General features: G+C 55.8%; 1 pseudogene; it reads right to left on the bottom strand.

The window, feature by feature from the left end:
- Window positions 1-9746: 9746 nt before the first annotated feature.
- LOC133763834 (tetraspanin-6-like) lies at window positions 9747-22002 on the bottom strand (annotated as a pseudogene).
- Window positions 22003-23161: the final 1159 nt, after the last annotated feature.

The raw sequence follows: 23161 nt of genomic DNA, 5'->3' as shown, positions 1-23161 counted from the left end.
GAGTGGGTGCAAGACTCCTTCCTGGCCCACATGCTGACATCTGTGGGCAGGGGACACAGCTGGAGCAGCCGCAGGCAGCTGAGTCACACAATGGGCTGACTGGAGAACAGCCTAGATTCAGGCTGGCCGGGGTGCCTGGGGCTTCTGCATGGCCCAGAAGTGTCCCCATGGCAAGGAGATGGATGAGGAGGGTCACGGCTCAGCAGGACCTCCTAGAAGGGCAGCTGACCCGTCAGGATCTGGGCTGGGGGAAGCAGCCCCAGCTTCTGGCCAGCAGGGCAAAGCCAAGTCAAGGAGCTATGAGGGGTACATGGGGAGGGACTGTGTGGGACCCAGGGGGGGCCAGGAGATAGGTGCCAGTAACCGTAGTGCTGTCTTGAAGGCTGTAATGCCAGGTTATAGCTGCACCGTCAAGGTAGACTTTGCCTGCCCCTGGGCTCGCCTGCCATCCACCTGTCCACCTGCACTTGATGGAGGTGGAAGTTGGGGTAGCAGGAGCTAGAGAATAGGAGGGAGGTATCCCCCACCCCACCAAGGGGGTCCTTTGGAGATCACCGAGCCAGTTGCCATACCCCTTTGGACACCACACTGTCACTCCCCTCTGAGGCTGCAGGACAGCCATTCAAAACCGGGGATTTCCTTGTGGTACTGAAATCCCCCACATCTGCAATGAGTCACCCTCAACCCCCATCGCACCCCCTTTTTTCTTAACCTGTGTAAAGTTTCAGTCTAATATCCCTTAAACATGGTCCTCTGGAATAAAGAGTAGGATGTGCCTGTTGCTTTAAATTAACACCTGGCAGCCCTGTGCCCCGCCCCCATCCCTCCCTCACGCCTCCTGTGAGCGCAGATCTTCCCAAGGGAAAGGCCCTGTCCTGGGCAGGAAGGCTGCAACAGCTGGGGCTGGGCCACACTGAAGCCAGGAGCCCAGAACTCAATCTGGCCTCCAGCCTGGGCGCCGGGGACCCAGTGACTTGAGCTATCGCCTGCTGCCTTCCACGGTGTGCATTAGCAGGAAGCTGGAATCAGCGGAAGGGGAGCCAAGCCTTGAACCCAGGCACTCTGATAATGGGATCTGGGTGCCCAGAGCAGTGCCGTAACCCTAACATGCAGCCTTAATGCAAGTCTTCTGGGAAAGCTAGAAACCTCACGTCAATAAATGACAATCACTGGACCTGTCCCCATTTCACAAGCAAGCAGCAGAGCAATGCATGTCTTGGAGCTGAGGAGCTGCGGCAGCTGTCTTGGGTGGCAGCGTTCTGATGTCACCTTCCTCCTCTCACCAGACCTCTCTCCGTAACTGGCCCTGCACCTGCTTCCCCACCTTGGCCAGGATCCAGCTCCAACACTGCCTGGAACCCTGGGAATCAAAGGCTGGGACCCTTCCTGGGCCCTCCCAAGCCTCTGGGCAAGTCTGGGATGACAGAAGAGGGTGGGGCCAGTGTCTCCAGGTGGCTCCCAGAAGCAGCTCTGGTTCAGAAGCTAGTCCCGGAGCCCTTTCCCACGGTCACATCAGGCTGCCTCCTGGGCACTCTGATGGGACAAAGAGATTCAAGATGGATGACAATGGAGTAGGATGGGCTCCCTTTTGAGACCTCTCTATTTTGTCTTACATGCTCCAAGCTGAAAGATTTTAGATAAAGTGAAAGAAAATATTTTACTGCCACTCCCAGAGATTTAACGCGTTGACGATTTTGAAATGTAGTGCCAAGCTCTGACCCTTTCCCCTGCCTGTCCACTGCCCTTCCAACACACACACGCCACACCCTCCCAAGCCACATACACAGCCCACACCATACATAAACACACACCCACACACTCCACCCACACCCACTCACAGGCACACCAGGAGGGGAGCTGGAGAACTGGACAAGATCCCTGCTGGGACGGCTCTGTCTGTGCTTCCTTTATTCAGAGAGAGGGCCAGGAGGCCTCCTGCCCCCAGACCATCCGGGAACCCCGAGAACAGTCCAGACTTCTGACCTGTCCCAAGGACTCTGGTTGGGCAGCGTAGGGTGAGGCCCAGGTGGTGCTGACCCAGGGCGGGAGGACCCCCATCTGAAGAGACAGGGATGGTGGGTGATAGCACCTCTGTTCTGAGGGCCTCCCAGGTAGCAAGAAACACGCGACCGGGGTCAGTGTCTTGCCTCCTCCTGCCCTGCGGCTGAACCAGGAGCCTCTGGCTGTGCTGACGGCTGGATTTCCTCTTTGACTGTGGAGCTCAGTCCAGAAAGCTCAGTGGTTAGAGACAGGCACCTGTGTAGTTGTGCGCACTGCGCTCCTCCAAACGCCGTGCCTTCAGGAGGTCAGCAGGGCGTGAGCGCTGCACCCTTGTGGATGGGATTCTGACAGGGACAAGCCAGGCCTCTTGCCCCTTCTACCACCTGAGGACCAGTGTCCCCTGGCCCCCAGGGACACAGCAACAAGGCACCATCTCAGAAGCAGCCACCAGGCCTGCTGGGATCTTGAGCTTGGACTTCCCAGCATCTGTAGGCGTGAGAAACAAACTTCGACTTATTTGTAAGTCAGCCAGTCTGTGATATTTTGTTACAGAGGCCCAAACAGGCCAGCCGTGGAGGGACAGGCACTGCTCCCAACTGAAGGAGGCACACAGTGATGAGGGGGCGGGACATGGCTCCAGAAAGGGAACACCTGCCCCCTGTGGGGACTGAGGCTGTGGAGAGGAGGGGCCCTCCTTCTTTTGCAAAAAGAGAGGTGTGGGGGCCAGCGCTGTGATGCAGTGAGCTACAGCCCTGGCCTGCAAAGCCGGCATCCCATAAGGGAACCAGTTCAAGTCCTGGCTGCTCTGCTTCTGATCCAGCTCCCTGCTAATGCGTCTGGGAAAGCAGTGGAAGATGGGCCAAGTGCTTGGGCCCCTGAACCCATGTGGGAGACCTGGGAGAAGCTCCTGGCTCCTGGCTTCAGATCAGCTTAGCTCCAGCCATTGCAGACATGCAGTCTCCCTCTCCCTCTCCTTCTCCCTCTCTCCCTCTCTCTATAACTCTTCCAAATAAATAAAATCTTAAAAAAAAAAAAAAAAACAGAGGTGTGACTCTCAGGGCACAAAGAGGAAGGTTGGAAGCTGGGGTCGCTGGGGGACCTACTCCCTTGTGAACTTCCCACATTTCGTCTTCTGTAGGTGGGGATCTCAAACAGGGCGAGCTTGCCCTGCCTGCCCCTGGGGCTCATCCTGATCCTCCGTGAAGAAAACCTTGTCCCCTGCCCAGTGGGTCGTACAGGCCGAGCAGTGAGGGGGAAGGGCCTGTTCCCTCCTGCCTCCTCCAGGTTTCTGCAGACAAGGGTGGTCAGCAGCCCACAGAGGGGGTTACAGCCCAGGCCCCCGGGAAAGAGCTGCAGCCTGGGGGCAGTGGCTGCAGATGGCCAAGAGAGCTTCTGGATGGACAATGCAAGAGAGGCAAGAGACAGGCCTTCCACTGATCCCTGCCTGCCGAAGAGTTTCGCTTTTGAAAGAACCGGGGAGGCTGGCGCTGTGGTGTAGTGGGTAAAGCCGCTGCCTGCAGTGCCGGCATCCCATATGGGTGTCATTTCGAGTCCGGCTGCTCCTCTTCCGATCCAGCTCTCTGCTGTGGCCTGGGATAGCAGTAGAAGATGGCCCAAGTCCTTGGGCCCCTGTACCCACATGGGAGACCTGAAAGAAGCTCCTGGCTTTGGATCGGCTCAGCTCTGGCCTTTGCAGCCAATTAGGGAGTGGATGGAAGACCTCTTTCTCTCTCTCTCTGCCTCTGCCTCTCCTTCTCTCTCTGTGTAACTCTGACCTTCAAATAAATAAATAAATCTTTTAAAACAAGAAAAGAAAAAAGAAAGAACGAGGGAGAATATACAGGTGCCAGGCCACTGGCACCCACTTGGTGCCTTTGTACAAATCAGGGAAAGTCACCCATCCTTGAGACTCTTCACTTCGGTGTCACCAGTTGCCGTATTATCTTGAGAAAACAAGCACTTTATTTCCGTGTGCTGGGAAACTGTGGCAAGGAACAGAGAAGCGCTGCTCCGTGGGGAGGACACGCCCTTGGGCGGAGCTCGGCGATGCAGTGCGGTGGCAGCCCTGTCTACAGGCACTGGGAGTTGTAAAGACGAGGAGCCTGAGCTGAGACATGGCTGACTCAGCCAGGGTCCCCCCCCCAACCTGACAGGTAGACACTGCCTGCAGAAGCCCAAGCAACACACCCCAGGCCACTCTGTCCTTGCTCGGAATGTTTGTTCCTCCCTCATCTCCCTGACAACCCCTGACTGCTCAGGCCTCACCTCCTCCGTGCTGCCTGCCTTGAGCTCACTGAGCCAAATCGGCCATCCCCTCCCCCGTTGCTCGCTCCCCACCCCCAGACTTCAGACAGAGCTCTTGATGTTCCCTTACTCCTCTGAATGGGTACCTTCCCAGTCCGTCTCAATTCCCAGACTGCGAGCAGATGCTTCAGGGGCCACTGGAAACACTAAGGGTGCCAGATCTGTGCCCCCAGAGCTTGGCACAGGGCCTGGCACAGAGGAGCAGATTGGTAGAGATTGGCAAAAGAACAGAAATGAGCTTGCAACGGAGCAGACCGGACCCGGGATTTGCCCAGTAGCCCTCCAGCCCTGCCTGGCCTTGGTACGTCTGGGTCTCAGCGTTTGAGTCGCAGACTTCTGCCAAGGCTGGGGGCGGGATCCTGTGGTGCAGAGCAGAGTGGCATCGGCCAGGAAGGAGCAGCGAGATGGCTGCGCAGAAACCGCCCGAGTGGTGCGATGGGAATTGGTCTTGAAATCATGGAGCTTCTCGGAAGGCTCCCAGGAGCCCCAGGGCTCCCCAGGCAGAGCAGCGGGGGAGCTGTCAAGGTCATGGCCAACTCTGAAATCCCCCGGATGCTCCTACATTAATAGATGTTCAGGAAAGGACGAGAGAAAACAATGAGCTGTCCTTCTGGAATCACTCTCTCTCAGAAATGTCTGCGGCTTTGTGCCAGCTTCTGTCGCGTGTCCCGGGACAGCCTGTGTGTGCAGACACTTCCTAAGGGAAGTGGGGGACAAGACAGCCAGGGAGGCCCCTGCTTCCAGCCAGCTGCCGCCATGGACAGGACCCTGCCGCGGGGAGGGAAGAGCGCCCCTCAGCCGTAGGACTCAGCCAGACCTCCAGGGCCAGTGCTGTCACCTGCCCACTGAAGCGCCAGCATATCTGGGAGGAATTTGCTAATTTTCACCCAACAAACCCTTTTGCCAGGACTGCCCATGCTTTGTCCTGGGGGGCGGGGGGAGGGTGGTAAACAGACTCCCTTAAAAACCTAGGGAGTCCAAACAGATTGCACACTCAGTCCTCTACCACTCGGCTGAGCTGCCTGCCTGGCCTGCCCAAGTGCATTCTCTCCATTCAACCAGGTAACCTCGCTCTCCACCCACACCCTGCCCCGTCTGAATAACTGGGTGCTCTCTATCTGTCCCGTCCATTCTGACGGATGCCCTATCCTTAATAAAACCTCATCACTTCACTCTCTGTCGCATGCCTGAATTCTTTCTTGTGCGATGATAAGAACCCCATGGCTTCCATGGCCTTTTCTCCGGTGACACTGCTTGCATCCCGTATGGGCACTGGTTCGAGTCCCGGCTGCTCCACTTTCAATCCAGCTCTCTGCTATGTCCTGGGGAAGCTGTGGAAGATGGCCCAAGTCCTTGGGCCCCTGTACCCGTGTGGGAGACCCGGAAGAGGCTCCTGGCTTCAGATTGGCATAGCTCCGGCTGTTGCGGCCAATTGGGGAGACTGAACCAGCAGATGGAAGACCTCTCTCTTTCTCTCTCTCTCTCTCTGCCTCTCAAATAAATAAACTCTGCCTTTCAAATAAATAAATAAACAAATCTTCAAAACAAAAAAAAAGATTCACAAAGCTGATCGCTCCCTTCATTAATTTATCGAGCCGTTCACCTTTTTTTTTTTTTTTTAATTGTCTGCCAGGCCCAGATCAACACTACCATACTTTTGTCCTCTTCCAGCCTCTGGGCCTTGGCAGGTCACCTCCCCACCTGAGTGAGTTCCCTTGAGCCCTCCTAGGCCAGGGGTCCTGATGCCATGTGTGGGTGGCCTCTGTCCCATCTGGACCCAGACCCAAGAATCCAGAGGGATTGTACCGCCCAGAATCCAGGGAAGCAGGAACTCAGCTGGTGCCTGGGCTCATGGGGGCTCCCTCCTGTGATGGGACACACACACACACACACACACACGGGGGCGGAAGACCTTCAGACTCTGCCATCGCCCCAGGGGCGGTTGTCCCAGACCCCTCATCTTCATAGCACAGGAAACAGACGAGTGACATTTGTTGCTGTTCCTTGGAAAAGAATGAGGCAAACAGAGAAGATAATAATAAAAAAAATCCCCTGATTCATCATCAAGAGACAATCGCTTTTAAACCTTTTGATGTTTATTGCTCCTGTTTTTAATAAAAATCCTGTGTAGGCACTCGCCTCTCTTCTGACAAAAATGGAGCCATTCGGCCATCCTTGGTCGTGACTCACTTTGAGAAGTGAGCTCCGGTGATGACTTCCCCGTGTCTGGTATTTCACAGCGCTGTCTCCTGTGGCTGTGACGGTTTATTCAATGCCCCTCTAAGCTGTTGACATCTTCCCCCAATTCCACAACAGGTGAATTTTTGCAGAGATGATGGGGTATTTCCTGCTAGCTCATTCCGTATCCCCCACCCCCCTCCTCTGGCTTTTCCTTCTGTGTTTCCAGTACCTGCTGGCCAGGCCAGAGCTCTGGAGTCAACCCTAAGTCCTGCCTGTCTCTCGCCCACATGAAGTCAGTCGCTGAGGCTTGTGGTCTCTCTTCCTCTCCAGACCCTCGGCCCCAGCTCAGACCACACTGTTCCCTCTGGACCACCGCCAAGGACTGACTTCCTCGTGCTCGCCCTGCCAGATTCTCCCCCAACCCCTCCTCTCCATTCTGAGTCGGCTTGGAGCTAGGATGATTGCTGTTCAGTGAACCCACCTGCTGTCTTTGAGGGCCAAGAAGGACCTGGGAGCTCTCCACGTTGGCAGGAGATGGGAAGAGCGCCTCCTGGTGATAGCTGTGCCTGCGTTTTAAGGGAGCAGGTGTCTGGGCACGAGGGAAGCTGGGTCACAGGTATCAGAGGGAGAAGGGGTCTGCGCATTGCCGAGGTCAGTGTGCTGGCTGGACCGCTGTGCCGCCAGAAGCGCAGGTGCTGGCCACCAGCCATCAGTACACTCGTTCTGTAACAGGCCCTCATTTGGGCGGTCGCCTGGGGCCCAAGCCCTCCCTGGGGAGACTCAGACTGGGATGGAAAGGGCAGAATTCTGGGGAGAGGAAGACCTTCCGGCATCTGGTAGGACGGGCTGTGCTTGTCTGAGGTTGCCCGCCTCAACCTACAAATCCCACTTGAGGGTGTAAGACTCTGGCTTGGGGTCCTGCAGTCCTGAGATACGACAGGGCCTCTGGGTGCAGAGACAAAGCGACCTTATGCTTTCTTTCTAATCAGGGTTAACTCAGCATCTCAGACCTAGGAGGCCTCTCACTGCCGCCTCTGTTGCCCACGCCCCAGTGCACTCTAAACAAAGCCAGCTCCCTCCTGTGCCCTTCCTTCCAGGATCCTGAGAACGTTTTCCTGGACTCCGGCGTGCACCGCCGGGAAAGGCCTTGCTCACGCCATGCCATTGCCGCGTCCTTCCCCATCTTGTCCACCAGGGAAAACTTCCTCCTTCAGCCCCCAGGCCCAGGCCACCTCCTCCCAGCCCTGCAGGCCGAGTTCATTCCATGCATACTCCTGAGGGCAGTGCGCTGGACAGCCCCTCTCTCCATCTTGGTGCCTGGTCCAGCCCTGGGCCAAGAGAGGAGGCACGAATGAGTGAGTGAGTGATTGAGTGAATGAATGAATGACAAGGGAAGCAGGAGGGCCTCCGATTGCCACCCCCAGCAATACCCTGGAAGCCCTGTGTATTCTGACCCTGACCCAGGTCCCTGGGTTTTTCTGAGCCCTTTTTGTGCCTCAGTCTCACTGCACGTTTGGTCTAGGGGGACCACGTCATCCTGACTGGCAAATGCAAAAGTTGCAGCCCTGAGGGAGTGGTGACTTGTACAAGGTCAGCCCAGAACTCCTGTGGGAGACCCGGAACTGTCTCCTTCCTTCCTCTCACTCTCAGCTCCTCCCATTCACTCATTTCCCGTTGGGCTGCGGGAGCGGAGCTGGGGTTCCTGTGGGTTCTGAGAGGTTTGGGAGGCCTTGAGTAGCTCCTGAACAGCGAGGCATGGGCATGGCACACATGCAGGCTCCCCGCGTGGGCCCTGGCAAGGTGATCATGGCTCCAAGAGGACCCCACAGCCAGCCTGGCATATATCCTGTGTCGCCTTTCCACCTGCCACTTCTCAAAGCGAATCCCACGTGTTCCCTCAGTGTCCAGGTAACTCCAGCCAAATCAGCAGTCAGTAGAACACTGTGCCAAGGCAGAAAGCCAAGAATCTGCTTGGGAAATTGACTTTGAACTTGCTGCATGACCTTCAGTTAGCCACTGAACTCTCCGGGTCTTGGATGGAGAAACTTAGCAGCTTGGAGTCCTCTCGCTGGGAAGACATGATCTGTGTGTCTGAAATTTTGCAGGACTGCACACAGGGTGAAGAGGGAGCGAGGAAGGTGGAGGAGGCCGCATGGATCTGATCAAGGAAATGCTGAGTCACTTGCCGAAGCTGGAGGAGCTCTAGAGGGAAGGGGCTCTCCTGGAAGGTAGTGCGCTCCAGGTCCCCAGGGGTGTGCGGCAGGGACAAGGTAGCTATCTGGGGGGCGACACAGAGGACAGTGGAACTGGACTGAATGGCAGGGAAGGTTCAGCTCAGAGGGCTCTGGGTTTAGTTCCCTCTGACCCCTCTGTCCCTATCAAGGTGTTTTGCATGTGGCAATCAAGGTGAAAGTTTGGGATGAAGTTGGGACCCAAGCACTTTCCTCGTTCACATACCTGCTTGTGGTGCCACTGTAGATACATGACTCCCCTCTCTGGCCCACAGTTTCCTGATCTGCGAAATCGAAATGATCACCCTTGCCCTGGTCTCTCTGAGGACGTGGCTATGAAATACAGGCTGCAGGTTAGTGTGCAAAGCGTCTGTGGTGTTCTTCCTCTCCTCCCAAGCCAGTGCATGTGGCTAAGACCAAAGAAGACAATTTTAAATTCCCTGTTATTCCAGCACCCAGAGAGCGCCAGTGCCAACACGGTGGAATAGCTTCCTTTAGTCATGTGTTAACAGAAAGTGCCAGTTGGGGACGGGATGGATCTCATAATTCCAACTTAGCAATTCCTTTTTCGTTTTTTAGTGCCATGTAGTATAGTGCTAGGGAACACTGCAGTTCGCATAACCATTCACTTGTGTGTCCCGTCCCAGGAGTTGTTTCTGTTTGTTTGGCATTATGAATTACCATGATGCACACGTATGGGCAGGTTTTGTGTGAACCTAAGTTTTCATTTCTGTGGGCTACATGGCCAAGTGTGACTGCTGGGCTGTATGGTGAGTGTACTGCTGGGTTTGTTTTTCTCATTCACAGTGTATTAGCTCTTCCGGTGTTCCAGAGAGACACAGGGTCTCAGCGATCAAGTAGGCCGGTCGGTGCAAGCCTTCAGTCGGTCGGTAAGCAGCGCGGTCAGGGTTCCATGGGGGCGTTCATGCAGTCCCCCAGGGGAAGTGAAGGGTCCTCAGGGTTGGCGAGGAGTAAGGCTGCCGGTACGCAGGTGGCACACTGCTTATTCCTGATGGTGCAAGAGTGGCATTAGGCTAGGAAGATGCCAATTACTGTAAGCAAACAACTCCAAAAAAAATTCCTGCCATGACTCCCATCTCTGACTCACGAAGGGCCGTTGCCTTCATTGTTTACTGAATCTGAGAAAGGTCTTCGGGTTTACAGCTGCTCTTGGGCAATCCCTTTTTTCTTTTGAGTAATATTTCAAACCGTTCCAATCTCCACAATCAACGACATCACAACGGTGCAGTACGCTTTGATCCTGCCTACTGCATCGCTTCTGTCATCTCCTGTAGACTCGTATTGCTTTAAAGCCTTCTCATAATTGTTCTTCAAGCTGTTCTTAATCTCTTGTCTGAAAACGAGTCCTACAATGGCAGCAACCAGTCCAGCCCAAGAAATGAGAGCCAGAAACATTGCATCAAGCGTTAGCACCCATGCAGAAGCTGAGCTGACAGCCAAGAGTGGAAGATGCACAAAACAATAGTGACAGTGCCCCTGACAAAGGGGACACTGGTGGCTTCTCATTCAAAATTGAACAAGAGTTCCCCATGCTCACCTTGTGCCAAATGTCACAGGCAAGAAGGATGACAGCAGTGACGCAGAAGGTGAACGTTAGATCAACAGGATGTCCTTGAACCAGGTGCTCACTGGGTTAGTCTGCAGCCTCTGAGGTCACCCTGACTATCTATCTATCTATCTATCTATCTATTTATCTCCCACAGGGTGCAGGGGTCCCAGGCCTGGGGCCATATTCACTGCTTTCCCAGGCCATAGCACCATCTTCTACTGCTTTCCCACACTATAGCAGAGAGCTGGATCGAAGTGGGGCTGCCAGGATTCAAACCGGCACACATATGAGATGCTGGCACTGCAGGCGGTGGCTTTACCTACTACGCCACAGCGCTGGCCCCGAACTGCAGTTTTATAACAAACTCTCAAATTGTTTTCCAGAGTGGCTGCCCTCCTTTTTGCATCCCCACAAGCAATGCGTGAGTGATCCAGTTCCTCAACAAATACACCAGTGTTCGGTGTTGTCTCTATCTTAACACATTTTACAATTATCCTTATTGTATTTAGAAAGGAGAGAGAGAGAGAGAGAGAGAGAGAGAGAGGTCTTCCACTCATAGGCTCACTCCCCAAATGGCTGCAACAGCCAGGGCTGGGCCAAGCTGAGGTCAGGAGACAGGAACTCCATCCCAGTCCCCTACATGGATTCAGTGCCTAAGTGCTTGGGTCTTCTTCTGCTGTTTTCCCAGGTGCATTAGCAGGGAGCTGGATCAGAAGCAGAGCAGCTGGGACTTGAACTGGCACTCCGATTTGGGATGCTGGCACCGCGGACAGCAGCTTAACCCACTGCACCACAACTCAAGTCCTGATAACTTACCTTTCTGCTGTTCACATGGAACCCTTCTCCACGTCCCTTCGGAACGGTGCTCGCCCATCTCTCAGGACCGACTGACCCATGTTCAACTGCTGTGATAACTTACCTTTCTACTCCTCTTCACAAGGTCTTTAACATGGGAAGCTTCTAACTTTTCATGAGGTACAATTTGTCAATGCTTTCTTATATGGATTATGCTTTTGATACAAAGTTAAAAATATCTTTACCTAGCCCTCAATCTTAAAATGTTTCTATTTTTTTCCTAAAAGTTGTATGATTTTTAAAGAGATTTATTTATTTATTTGAAAGTCAGAGTTACACAGAGAAAGAGAGGCAGAGAGAGAGAGAGGTCTTCCATCCGCTGGTTCACTCCCCAGTTGACCACAATGGCCAGAGCTGTGAAGATCCAAAGCCAGAATCCAAGAGCTTCTTCCAGTCTCCCTTGGGAATGCAGGGTCCAAGGACTTGGGTCATCTTCTACTGCTTTCCCAGGCCATAGCAGAGAGCTGGATCAGAAGCGGAGCAGCTGGGACTTGAACCAGCGCCCTTATGGGATGTCAGCATGGCAGGTGGCAGCTTTACCCACTATGCCACAGTGTCGGCCCCAACAGTTGTATAATTTTATGTTTTACATTTAATTTGGTGATTCATTTTGAATCAACTTTTGTAGAAAATGTGAAGATTGGATCAAGGGATTTGGGGGAGGGTTTTGTGTGGCTGTTTTGCTTTTGCCTATGTGCAGCTTAATGTTGTTTTGTTTTGACAGGCAGAGTGGATAGTGAGAGAGAGAGACAGAGAGAAAGGTCTTCCTTTTTGCCATTGGTTCACCCTCCAATGGCCGCTGCGGCCGGCACATCGTGCTGATCCGAAGCCAGGAGCCAGGTGCTTCTCCTGGTCTCCCATGCGGGTGCAGGGCCCAAGGACTTGGGCCATCCTCCACTGCCTTCCCGGGCCATAGCAGAGAGCTGGCCTGGACGAGGGGCAACCGGGATAGAATCCGGCGCCCCGACCGGGACTAGAACCCGGTGTGCCGGTGCCGCAAGGTGGAGGATTAGCCTGTTAAGCCATGGCACTGGCCGCAGCTTAATGTTTAATGGTCAGCCCATGTTCTATCATTACACGCTCCCTAAGTTATTGAAACAGCCACGCTGTAGATAGACCTTTACATGGCTGTCAGCTAGTTTTGCTATTATAAATAATGGTCATGGACACTGTCATAGCTAAACTTTTCACTTGTCCAGAATTGTTCCCTGAAAAGACTGTTCTAGAAATGGAATTCCTGTGGGCACGTTTAGGAAGTCGGGTTTGTACTGGTGAACTGTGCTCCAGCTGGTTTTGTGCCCGTGTCCCCTCTGTCGAGGTGAGCGGGAATTAGGCTGCCTTCCTCCAAGAAGGAAGCACTCCCCCCAGATCAAACCAGAATGCGGCGAACAGCACATCCGTGGTTGTCAATTCCTGCTTCTCCCATTACGAGGGGCAAGCACAGGGCCAGCCATGCGGGGTTTGGGTCCCCACTGCCCGCCTGTGCGCCCTCTCCTTTCCTCCCACCTGCCACGCTCAGCAGGGGTCAGGGAGCAGGGCTGGGCTCTCCTCTCCGTCCTGCACAAAGCACATACCTCCTCCCTGACCACCGGTCTCCTCCTTTGTAGAGGGAGCTGCCAAGGAGTCTTCCTCCAGGGTTGTGTGCAGCTCAAGACAACCGCAGACCTGCACCTGCGTGGAGGCGTGGCCTGCGGCTCAGGTGGTCCACAGGCACTGCTAGTTTTATTACTGCTTTTAGCTCCTTCCCTATGTTGTTTCTGGCTACACTGCTTTCATTTAATTTGCTTCGTCAGCGCCCCCTGCTGAGAGTCAAGGAGCTAAGGACCCAGTCCCAACTAGGGTGCTGATTACAGCTGACGTGTAGGGGCAGTGGGGGGAGTCAAGTGTCGCGCTGGCACCAGATCCTTCCAAGGAGTGGAGGAAGGAGCCCCATGGGCCGGGTCCTGTGGTGGTTGTGGGGCTATCTGGTCACCACGGCAACCCTTTGCAGGAAGCTCCCAGCTTGTGGCCCATGTGTTGTAAACAGGGCTAGTGCCCCACTTCCTGGGGGTACAAAGCTAGGAAGCCGCAGGAGTGGCTTGAAATTTGAGCCCCGCTCCATGCCCCCCTCCATTCTCCCTGCCACCCTTATTTGAGAGGCAGAATATTTTCCTTGCTGACCAAGGGTCTCCACATAACCTAACGTTTTTAGCTAATGGTCTGAGGTCTGTGTTAAGAAGCCAAGGACCCCGGAAGGGGTGTACCAGGCCCTTGTCTGTCCTGAGTGGTGGCCCACAAGATGGCCTTGGCCTTACCGTGTGCTGGGCAGGAAGCACGGAGGAGCCGGGATTTCACATGGGTGGTGACCGCCAGCAGGTTAGCCAAGGAGGTGGGAAGGAAGGCGTGCGCTCCAGGAGCTCTTGGGGGAGGAGCCCCCAGATCCTGGGGCAGCTGCCCTTGGCCAGGACGGGCTGGCTGGGCTGGGCTGGAACCCAGAGCAAAGGACCTGGACGGCTGACCCCAGGACCTTCAGTCCTGGCCGAGGTGCCCAGGAAGCCCCAGTCATGGCTTCGGTGAGTTTACAGGCCAAAGTGGCCACTGCTCCGGGCTGGGTGCTGCTGCCTCCCATCCTATGCACCTGGCAGTGTGTTAGTGAGCTCGAGTCAGGTGGACTTGCCTTTAAAAGCCAGATGCGGGGCTGGTGTTGTGGCACAGTGGCTTAAGCCGCCAGCCACCTCCAATGCCTGAAGCGCCCATTCAAGTGCTGGCTGCTCCGCTTCGGCTCCGGCTCCCTGTTACTGCGCCTGGGAAAGCAGCAGAAGACGGCCCAAGAGTTCCGGGCTCCTGGCTTCAGCCTGGCCCAGCCCCAGCTGTTGAGGCCATTTAGGGAGTGAACCAGCAATGGAAAATCTCTCGCTCGCTCGCTCTCTCCTTTCTCTCCCCTCATCTGTCTGTCTGCGTTTCAAAATAATAAATAAATGAAAATAAAGCCCAGAATCTGTCCCAGACCAGCTGTGGGGTCTCGGGCAATGATTTAACTTGCTGAGCCTGTTTTCTGAGCTGTGAGGCATCTCTCGGATTCGGTGAGAAGGAAATGCTTTGGCGCACACAGCGTGTACACCCAGTGGCTGCTGCTCACTGAACTCCCATTTCATCAGCAAGGCTTGCTTTTTTTAATTTCCTTCTCCAAAATAAATGAAGATTCCTACACTTCTTTCTTTTTAAAAAAGATTTATTTATTTGTTTGAAAGAGTTACGTTACAGAGAGAGAAGGAGAGGCAGAGAGAGAGAGAGAGAGAGAGAGAGAGGTCTTCCACCCGCTGGTTCACTCCCCAGTTGGCTGCAACAGCTAGAGCTGTGCCGATCCGAAGCCAGGAGCCAGGAGCTTCTTCTGGGTCTCCCATGGGGTGCAGGGGCCCAAGGACTTGGGCCATCTTCTACTACTTTCCCAGGCCATAGCAGAGAGCTGGATTGGAAGTGGAGCAGCTGGGTCTGGAACCAGTGCCATCTACGGCGGCAACTTCTGTGCCAGTTGGCTTCTCACCATGTCACACCCATGAGGGGCTGACTTTGGGAAAGGAAAAGTTCACCACCGGCCACAGGTGGGAGGGTCCCAGTGTGAGATCAGGCAAGGCCCCAGGGCCCAGATGCAGAGGAGGGTCACGTGGCAAGCCAGGTAGCCCAGAGCGGTTGGGCCCAGCTCGGCTTTTATAACCTGTCCCCTGCAAGATGCGTCTTCTGAGGGCACACCACGGTGAGCTAAAGGCCTCTCACCAAGCCAGCCCTGAACACAGTTGGATTCAATTTCCAGCGCCCGGGACGGCGCTGGGGTGCAGTACATTAAGTCACCGCTTGGGGTGCTCGCATCCAAGTGCTGGTTCAAGTCAGGTGCTGTTCCAATCTAGCTCGCTGCTAATGCATCTGGGAGAAAGTCTATGATGGCTCCAGTGCTTGGGCCCCCGCCATCCATGTGGGAGACCCGGATGGAGCTCCTGCCTCCTTGCTTCAGCCTGGCCCAGCCCTGGCTGTTGCGGACATTTGAGGAGTGAACCAGTAGTTGGAAGATCCCATTCTCTGTCTCTCTTTTGCTCTATCTTTCAAAAGATGAATATAAATAAATAAACATTTTTTAAAACATTATTTGAATTACAGAGAAGGAGGGAGGAAGAGGGGGGAGAGAGAGAGAGTGAGAGAGATTTTTCCATCCCCTGGCTCACTTCCCAAATGGCTGCAACAGCTGGGGCTGGGCCAGGCCAAAGCCAGGATCCAGGAGCTTCTTCCAGGTCTCCCACGTGGATGGCAGGGGCCCAGGGACTTGGGTCATGCTCCACTGCTTTCCCAGGCCATAGCAGAAAGCTGGATCAGAAGGAAGTGCAGTAGCCGGGACTCAAACCGGTGCCCATATGGGATGTCGGCGCTGCAGGTGGAGGCTTAACCTACAACACAGGGCCGGCCCCTACGTAAATAAACATTAAAGTCCACCACCAGTCTGGGAGCTGTATCCTGTCCAAACCACTGTCCCTTCCCGTCTGATCTCACTGGGAACCACGGGCTCTTCATGAACTGTCCACTGCAACTCAGCCTTTCACTGGCCTCCCAGCGCAACTGGAGGAAAGTCTAAGGCCCTCCCAGCGGCCTCTCAGCCAGCCTCGCAGACCTCAGTTCTCCCCCCAGACCCCGGGTGTGTCAGCCCCAGCCCCTGGCAATCGCCTCTCCTTCCTTAAAGGAGCCACGCCCCTCATTCTCACCTGTGCACTTGAGAATCCCTGTCCCAGGCAGGTGCCCTCAGGTCCTGGGAGTGATGTGCACCCGAGTCACCCCCATGTCCTCCAGGTGGCACTCTTTGCCACCCACCCCAGCACCAGGCCTGCGTCTGGAGAACAGGCCGGGAAGAGAAAGGGGCCTGCGGGAAAAGAACGGGGACAGCGCCCTCTGGTGGGTACAGCTCGGCAACACACAGAGACCTGGCGTCCCAGGGCACCCCGGGGCCTGCTCTGTGGCCTGGGAGAGTCCGTGGAGACCCCGGTTTACCCAGTCGCCAGATCCCTTGGTTTGCAGTCGTCCAGCTCCCACCCCCCTGGGACTGGGAGCTGCCTAGGCCAGGGTTGAGTTTGGCTCTGGTGCCCTGTAGCGAGGACAGTGGGGTCTCTGCCAAGTGCACGGCTTTGAAGTGTCAGTGGGGACAGATCTTGCACTCTGAGCCGCACGTGCGTCCCCGGGGCTGCTCTAATCCCTGAGATACGGGCATCCTGTTGCATTTGTCCTGGAGTTTCCTCAATAAAGCCTTCCCCCAATGTGAGTGGGGCCCTGCCAGGACCAAGAAAACACCCCTGGCCGCTCTGCCAGCCAAGTGGCTCTGTCCATCCCTGCCTGTCTCCTCTGCACGTCTCTCTTCTTCCTTTTCGTCATTTCCATGCAAATCCCTCTGAAGAGCGTGGGGAGATGGCAGGGCCTCTGCGTGCGGTCCCGCAGGCGCCGTCTGCTCCTCCCCGTGGCTACCATCGGGCCTTCCTTGCCTTCCCCATGGGTGCTTGGGGAGAACCCATGAGCTGTGGGTCAGTGTCAGTTCTTAGAAGTGTGCCCCAAGGGGCCGGTGCTGTGGCGCAGTGGGTTAAAGCCATGGCCTGCAGTGCCGGCATCCCATATGAGCGCTGGTTCAAGACCCAGTTGCTCCTCTTCCGATCCAGCTCTCTGCTCTGGCCTGGGAAAGCAGTAGAGGATGGCCCGAGTCCTTGGGCCCCTGCACCTGTGTGGGAGACCCGGAAGAAGCTCCTGGTTCCTGGCTTTGGATCAGCACAGCTCCGGCCGTTGCGGCCATTTGGAGAGTGAATCAATAGATGGAAGACCTCTCTCTCTCTCTCTCTCTCTGCCTCTCCTTCTCTCTCTGTAACTCTTTCAAATAAATTAAAAAAAAAAAAGTGTGGCCTAAGAATCCTCATGCAGTAGAATCATCTGGATTTTCCTGTTTTTATTTATTTTTTAAAGTTTTTTTTTTTAAATTATTTGAAAGAGTTACAGAGAGAGAAAGAGAGAGATCTTCCATTCGCTGGTTCACTCCCCAACTGACTGCAGCAGCTGGAGCTGGGCCAGGCGGAAGCCACAGAGCTGGGAGCTTCATCTGGATCTTCACATGGTGGCACCTTGAAGCAAAGTTCTGGAACGTTTGGCAAAAACGTGATTTTTGGGCCTTTGTGGCGCACAGTAGGGCCGCAGGCCGCGCGGAACCTGCCTGCAGGGTTCACAGCCCCGGAGCTGGAAGCAGCCCGGGAAGGGAGGAGGAGGTCTCAGGGCCATGCCGCGCCCTCCACAGCCAGTCAGGGTACGGTGCAGGCAGGCACCAGGACAGAGCAGAGGCGGGGCCTGGCAGGCGGAGGGGGCAGTGCCCGGGGCCCCTGCTGCCCCCAGCTCAGGCCTGGCCACGTGCCCACCCCTCACCGGAAGAAGCGGAAGCACTGGAGTCTCAGGAGCTGCGTTCTGCTGTGTGGCCTTGGGGAAATCACTTAACCTCTCTGGACCCCACACTTAATCATAAGTAAGATGGATGGAATCGGCCTGCCTATTAATTCAGTAAATATATATCGGTATAATATGTAGATTATATACATCCTTACGTGTGCTAGAAGGGAATGACCCAGCCTCATTCTTCTGCATGTGTATATCCACTTTTCCCAGTGTCACATGCTGAAAGGCTCGTAGTCCCACACTGCATGGCTCTGGCACTGTTGTCAAATCAGTTGACCATATCCAATGGCTTGTTTTTTTTTATATTATATATAAATACATTATTTTATTTATTATATATATATATATGTCTCAACAACCAACTATGTGTCAAGCACCAGCCTGGGTGCTAGAGACCCTCTGGGGACCAAGGCAGGCTCAGGTCCAGCCCTCAGTGTAAAACGAAAGCTACAAAAATGAACACAAAATAAACATGATGAGTGTCACTTTGCAGGGAAGGCCAGGTACTGGGCTGGCATGGAGGGGGAGCCTCTGACCTTGGGGCAGAGGGGGGAGGTGGTCCGGGAGGGCTTCCTAGAGGAGGTGGCATGGCAGCTGAGACAGGAAGGGTAAGTGGGAGTTAACTGGGTTGCTGGGTGCGAAGACCCTCTCCTTCAGAGTTTCCTTCCTGTAGAGCACATGGCAAAGGGAAGTGAGAGTCACCCGCCCGGCCTCAGCCCCGCCCCGCCCCAGCCTCACGTGTCTGCCCAGGTTGCACAGTCGGGTGGGGCGAGGGAGAGAATTACACTGTGTCCGTGTGTGGGGAGAGTATTTAAAGCCTGCGCTAAGTATGGCTTTGCCCACAGGCTGCAGGAAGCACCTCCGCCAGGGCCCCCTGGGAGCGCCACGCTGCCCTCGTGGCCATGGAGCTGCTGTGGCCTGTCCCCGCCCAAGGGCTCCCTCCCTCCGGCCTGGGCAGTCCTCGCAGGGCTCCCCAGACGCCTGCACAAGACAGGGGCTGAGATGAAACCAAGGCAAGTCCAAGGGTAACAGGTGGGTCTGTCTGGGGCGGGGGCCGGGAGGAGTGGGCCAGGCTGCAGGGAGGGGCCGGGCCTGCCAGGTAGCAGAGATCTAAGGAGCTGAGCCCCTGGGCCTCCTCCCTGCTGCCCCCCCCTCTCCTGCCGCCCACAGACTGCGCCCCCTCCAGGAAGCTGCTTGGCATCCGGCATCTTCTCCACCTGCCAGGTCCCACGTCGACATTAGCACAGGAGGGGTGCGGGAGGCGGTGGCGCTGGCTGCTTTAGCTGTGTGCTCCAGAGCACAGAGGCCCGGGACAACCACCTGTCCATTTGTTCGTGGTTCTGTGCCCTGGGCTGGACTCGGCTGGCTGGTTCTGTGTTTCCGAGTGGTCATGCAGGTGCATGAAGCTGCTGGGCGGGGCGGGGGGGGGGTAGGGCATGAGACTTGGGGGACACGGGACGGCTGAGTGTTTCCTTCGCTCATAGAAACTCCGGGCCTCTCCCCATGGTCTTGCCGGACTCGGAACGTGGCTGCACAGGGCTCCCGAGCCCGCAGAGATGGAAGCGGCCAGGTCTCCCGAAGACTCCAGTAGGGCATCAGTGCAGCCACTCCTGAACTGCACCAACTAAAAGACACTGTATCTGGGGCTGGCGATGTGGCTCAGCAGGCTAAGCCCCGACCCGTGATGGCGGCATCCCGCACGGCCACCAGTTCCAGCCCCGGCTGCTCCACTTCCCATGCAGCTCCCTGCTAAGGCACCTGGGGAAGCAGCCAAAGATGGCCCAGGAGCTTGGGCCCCTGTGCCCATGTGGAAGACCCGGATGGAGTTCCAGGCTCCTGGCTTCGGCCTGGCCCAGCCCTGGTTGCCATTTGGGGAGTGAACCAGCAGATATGGATGGTCTTTCTCTGTCTCTCCCTTCCTCTCTCTCTCTCTCTTTTTCTCTCTCTGTAACTCTGCTTTTCAAATAAATACAATAAATCTTTAAAAAAGAAAAAAAAGACACAGTGCATAGGAAATGGCCTATGACCTGTTATACCACAGCGCTGGCCCGTGCAGTGCCTTTAAGAGCTTGGTGTTGGAAAGAAGCCCTGTGGCTGGGTGGCTCTGAAATGCACTGGGATAGAGGGCAGAACCTCTGAGCACCACAGCCTCCAAGACAGCACCCTTGGGAGCCGATGCCCACAGGCAAAACCTTGCCTGAGACTGTTTCCAGCTACAACTGGCGAATACGTGCAGCCGAAGAATTTTCAGACGGAAGAGAAATAATATTTCACATCCAGCACTCCTCACACCCAGGCACCAGTCTGGTGTGTGACTTACTTTTCCCCACGGCACTCCTGTGACCGGCCACCGTGGCCCCATTTCACAGATGCAGAACTGAGGCTGTGAGAGGGGGAGAGTGGCTTTCCCCAGGGCCACGGAGCTGTAGGCGGTGAAGCTGGGCTCTGAGCCCAGGCCGCCTCACCCGCCACTCATGTTGCTGTAGGAAGCCCCCCCGACCCGCGTCTGGACCTTGGGGTGTCTGGCGGGGTTCAGCCCAGGAGAGGGCTCTTTGTGCTACACCCCAGCAGGAAAGCTGCCACTGAATTCATCCCTTAACTTCGGAAAAGTTGCTGTTTCAAAGAACCAACCATGCGAAAGTTGGTTTCTCCCTCTCTGTGTCTGCCTGTACCCTGTGTATAACAATTACAGCCAGGGTACCCGCCCACACACGCACGTGTGTATGTGTGTGTGTGTGTGTGTCCAGAAAGACTTTCACTCCCAATTCCAGACACGTCGAGTTGTCTAATGAGTATGCAAAAGAAAACACTGAACAGCTTCAGGAGTTGCAGAAGAAACACAGGAAGAATTTTCCTCCAAGCTCAACAAACACAATAATTCCCATAAACACAGCCACTAGTGCTTAAATAAATACAAGATGGGAAATAAACAAGAGAAGAATGGACACAAGGCGGGGACTTCCCCGGTGGACACGTGCTGCTGCCAGCCGTCCAGCTACAGACGCTGCTCAGAGCAGGTGCACAGAGCAGGCTGTGGTTTCACTGGGATGCGGCTCCCGAGCCCAGGCAGGCCTCCGAACCCCAAGGGTCAAGTTCAGGGTCCTAAGAGGGCGGAACTTCCTCTACTGGCGGTGTTTAGGAGGTGGGCCTCGTGGGAGGTCCCTGGGTCGTGGGAGAGGTGCGAGGGGCGTGTTCTACAGGCCAACTTGGGCCCCGCCTTTTCTCTGCTTCCTGCCTGGCCACGTGATCTCCCTCCACACGTGTTCTACCACTGCGGCACCAGACAGCTGACCAGTGGGGGCCGCCTGAGCTTGGTCTTCACCTCCAAAACTGTGAGCTGAAATAAACCACTCGGTCCATTTCAGGGAACTGAAAGCTGCAGAGCACAGAGCACCTGTGGTCACCACCAGGGGGCGCTGGCATGTGGCTGACGTGGCTACCGAGGGGCGTGGGGCCCTTTCCCTTCGTGCACTCTGACCCTCGGTGGGAGCTGCCATTGGGCACCAGCGGCCGTTTGCGTCCTGGTGAACAGGAGCCAACAAGGAGCACTGAACGTCGCGGGGCGGGGTTACAGTGGCCTACAGTGACCTGTTGTCATAGGCACTGCTCCCACAAAGCGGCCCCACAGTCTTGTCCAGGGAAACACCCCTGTGTGAGCTGCTTTGGTGGCATTTCAGTGACAGTACCTGGCTTTGCGTCTGCCCTTTCATTCCGAAAGCCCCTTGGCCGCGACAGCTGGGGGACGCCAGGACGTGGCGTGGTAACAGAGGGGAGAGAATTTCCTGCACTTGGAAGTCTCACCAGCTCCTGGCACTACCAAGGGGCCAGGTTATCCAGCCCCACGCTCTCCTCCACCGTGCTGCCCGGCACCGATGGACGCTGTCCCATCCGTCTCAGTCAGGGGACGATCGGGGTACAGCAGCACTGGCTTCACAGGCAGAGGGACCCCAGGAGGACCTGGGGCTTCGTCTGACACCCTGGTAGTACCGTCTTGAGCTTCTTCATGATCTTTGAACAAGAGGTCCCCTTGTTCATTTTCCCCTGTGTACCACAAATTACCCAGCCCTGAGGCACAGAATCCTGGCCCCTTGCCATGGGGCCCTCGGGCTGCCCCCTCCCGGGACTCAGCCTGCCCATCTGTGAAAAGGGGCCGGGAGCAGAAGCAGCGCGCCATGACCTTTGCTGTGTATGCTCTCGGATCTGCCATCAGCGGCCCCCTGGAGATCCAGCTGCAACGGGGTCCCAGCGCTGTTTGCTTTCTCAGAGCACCTCTTCCCTGAGCTGTGGGGTCTGCACAGCGGGCCCGGCCCCCCGGGGGGCAGGCGAGACTGGGGGAATTCCCAACCGACAGACGAAGCCAGACCCTGGGGCTTTCCTCACCAGTATGGTGACAAAGAGCTGGTACCGCTGTGAGACCATGGGCCGTGCAAGGCACACAGCCCTAGCACACGGCAGCTGCATGGGCAGCGGCCCTCCCTGGCCGTGCTGCCTCCGTTTCCCTCATCTCTGCAGCTCGACTCACACGGAGGAGCCAAGATTCCGTGGACTCAAGGGTACTGCTCTGGGGCCAGCCCTGTGGTGCAGCAGGTAAAGCTGCCGCCAGCGATGCTGGCAACCCAAATGGACGCTGCTGGTTCAATTTCTGGCTGCTCCACTTCTGCTCCAGCTCCTGCTAATGGTCTGGGAGAGCAGCAGAAGGTGGCTCAAGTGCTTGGGCCCTTGCACTTGCATGGGAGACTTGGATGAAGCTCCTGGCTTTGGCCTGGCCCAGCCCTGGCTGTTGCAGCCATTTGGGGAGTGAACCATCGGATAGAAGATCTCCCCCCACATCACCCCTTTTGTCTGTAACTCTGTCTTTCAAATAAATAAAGTAAGGAATCAAGCAAAAAAAAAAAAAAAAAAAAAAAGGTACTGCTCTGCCAGTCTGTAATCCTACGAGTGGACAAAACTTTTCAGCTCTGAGGAAGTTACTGAAACAGGGTTCTAGGGGGATCAGCTCTGTAACCTTCCCAATGCACGGGCGGGCACGGCGTGAAGAGTGGCCAGGCGCCTACGTCGTGCGGCCCGCCTTTGCCCATCCACCGCCACACTTCTTGTCCTGGCCGCTCAGTCCCGCTCAGGGGGACATTTTCAACCCCACTCTCCAGGCTCTGCGAAGTCAGGTGAGTCACACCCGTGCCCAGGTCACACAACTGCTTTAGGGAGGGCCCATTTTCTGTGAACCCCAAAATGGAATCTGCACTCATCTCTGGGGTTCAGTAAGATTCTCATGCCCTCGTTCCGAGTGCCGGAATTCCAGGAGGGCAGAGTACATGGAATGAAGGTGGTCTGACTGGCAGGGAATGAGGACTGGCTGGTAACTGGGCCATAGGGGGGCGGGGGAGGGGGTGTCCCAGCACGTGACCACTAGGTGGTTCTATGGGCTGGGTGCTGCCCTGGGAAGGGCCTGTACTCTGGTACGGCCAAGCCCACTACCCTGCAGAGCCTGGCTCTCTGGAAGACACCACCCAAGACCAGGGCTGGAGTGTGAGCAATGCCCCCAGGGAAGGATGAGCCTGCATAGAGTGATGGCAGCTCC

This window comes from Lepus europaeus, chromosome 7, assembly GCF_033115175.1.
Source record: "Lepus europaeus isolate LE1 chromosome 7, mLepTim1.pri, whole genome shotgun sequence".
Taxonomy (NCBI): domain Eukaryota; kingdom Metazoa; phylum Chordata; class Mammalia; order Lagomorpha; family Leporidae; genus Lepus; species Lepus europaeus.
Note: the sequence above shows the minus strand (reverse complement) of the source record. Positions and strands in the feature narration are given on the sequence as shown.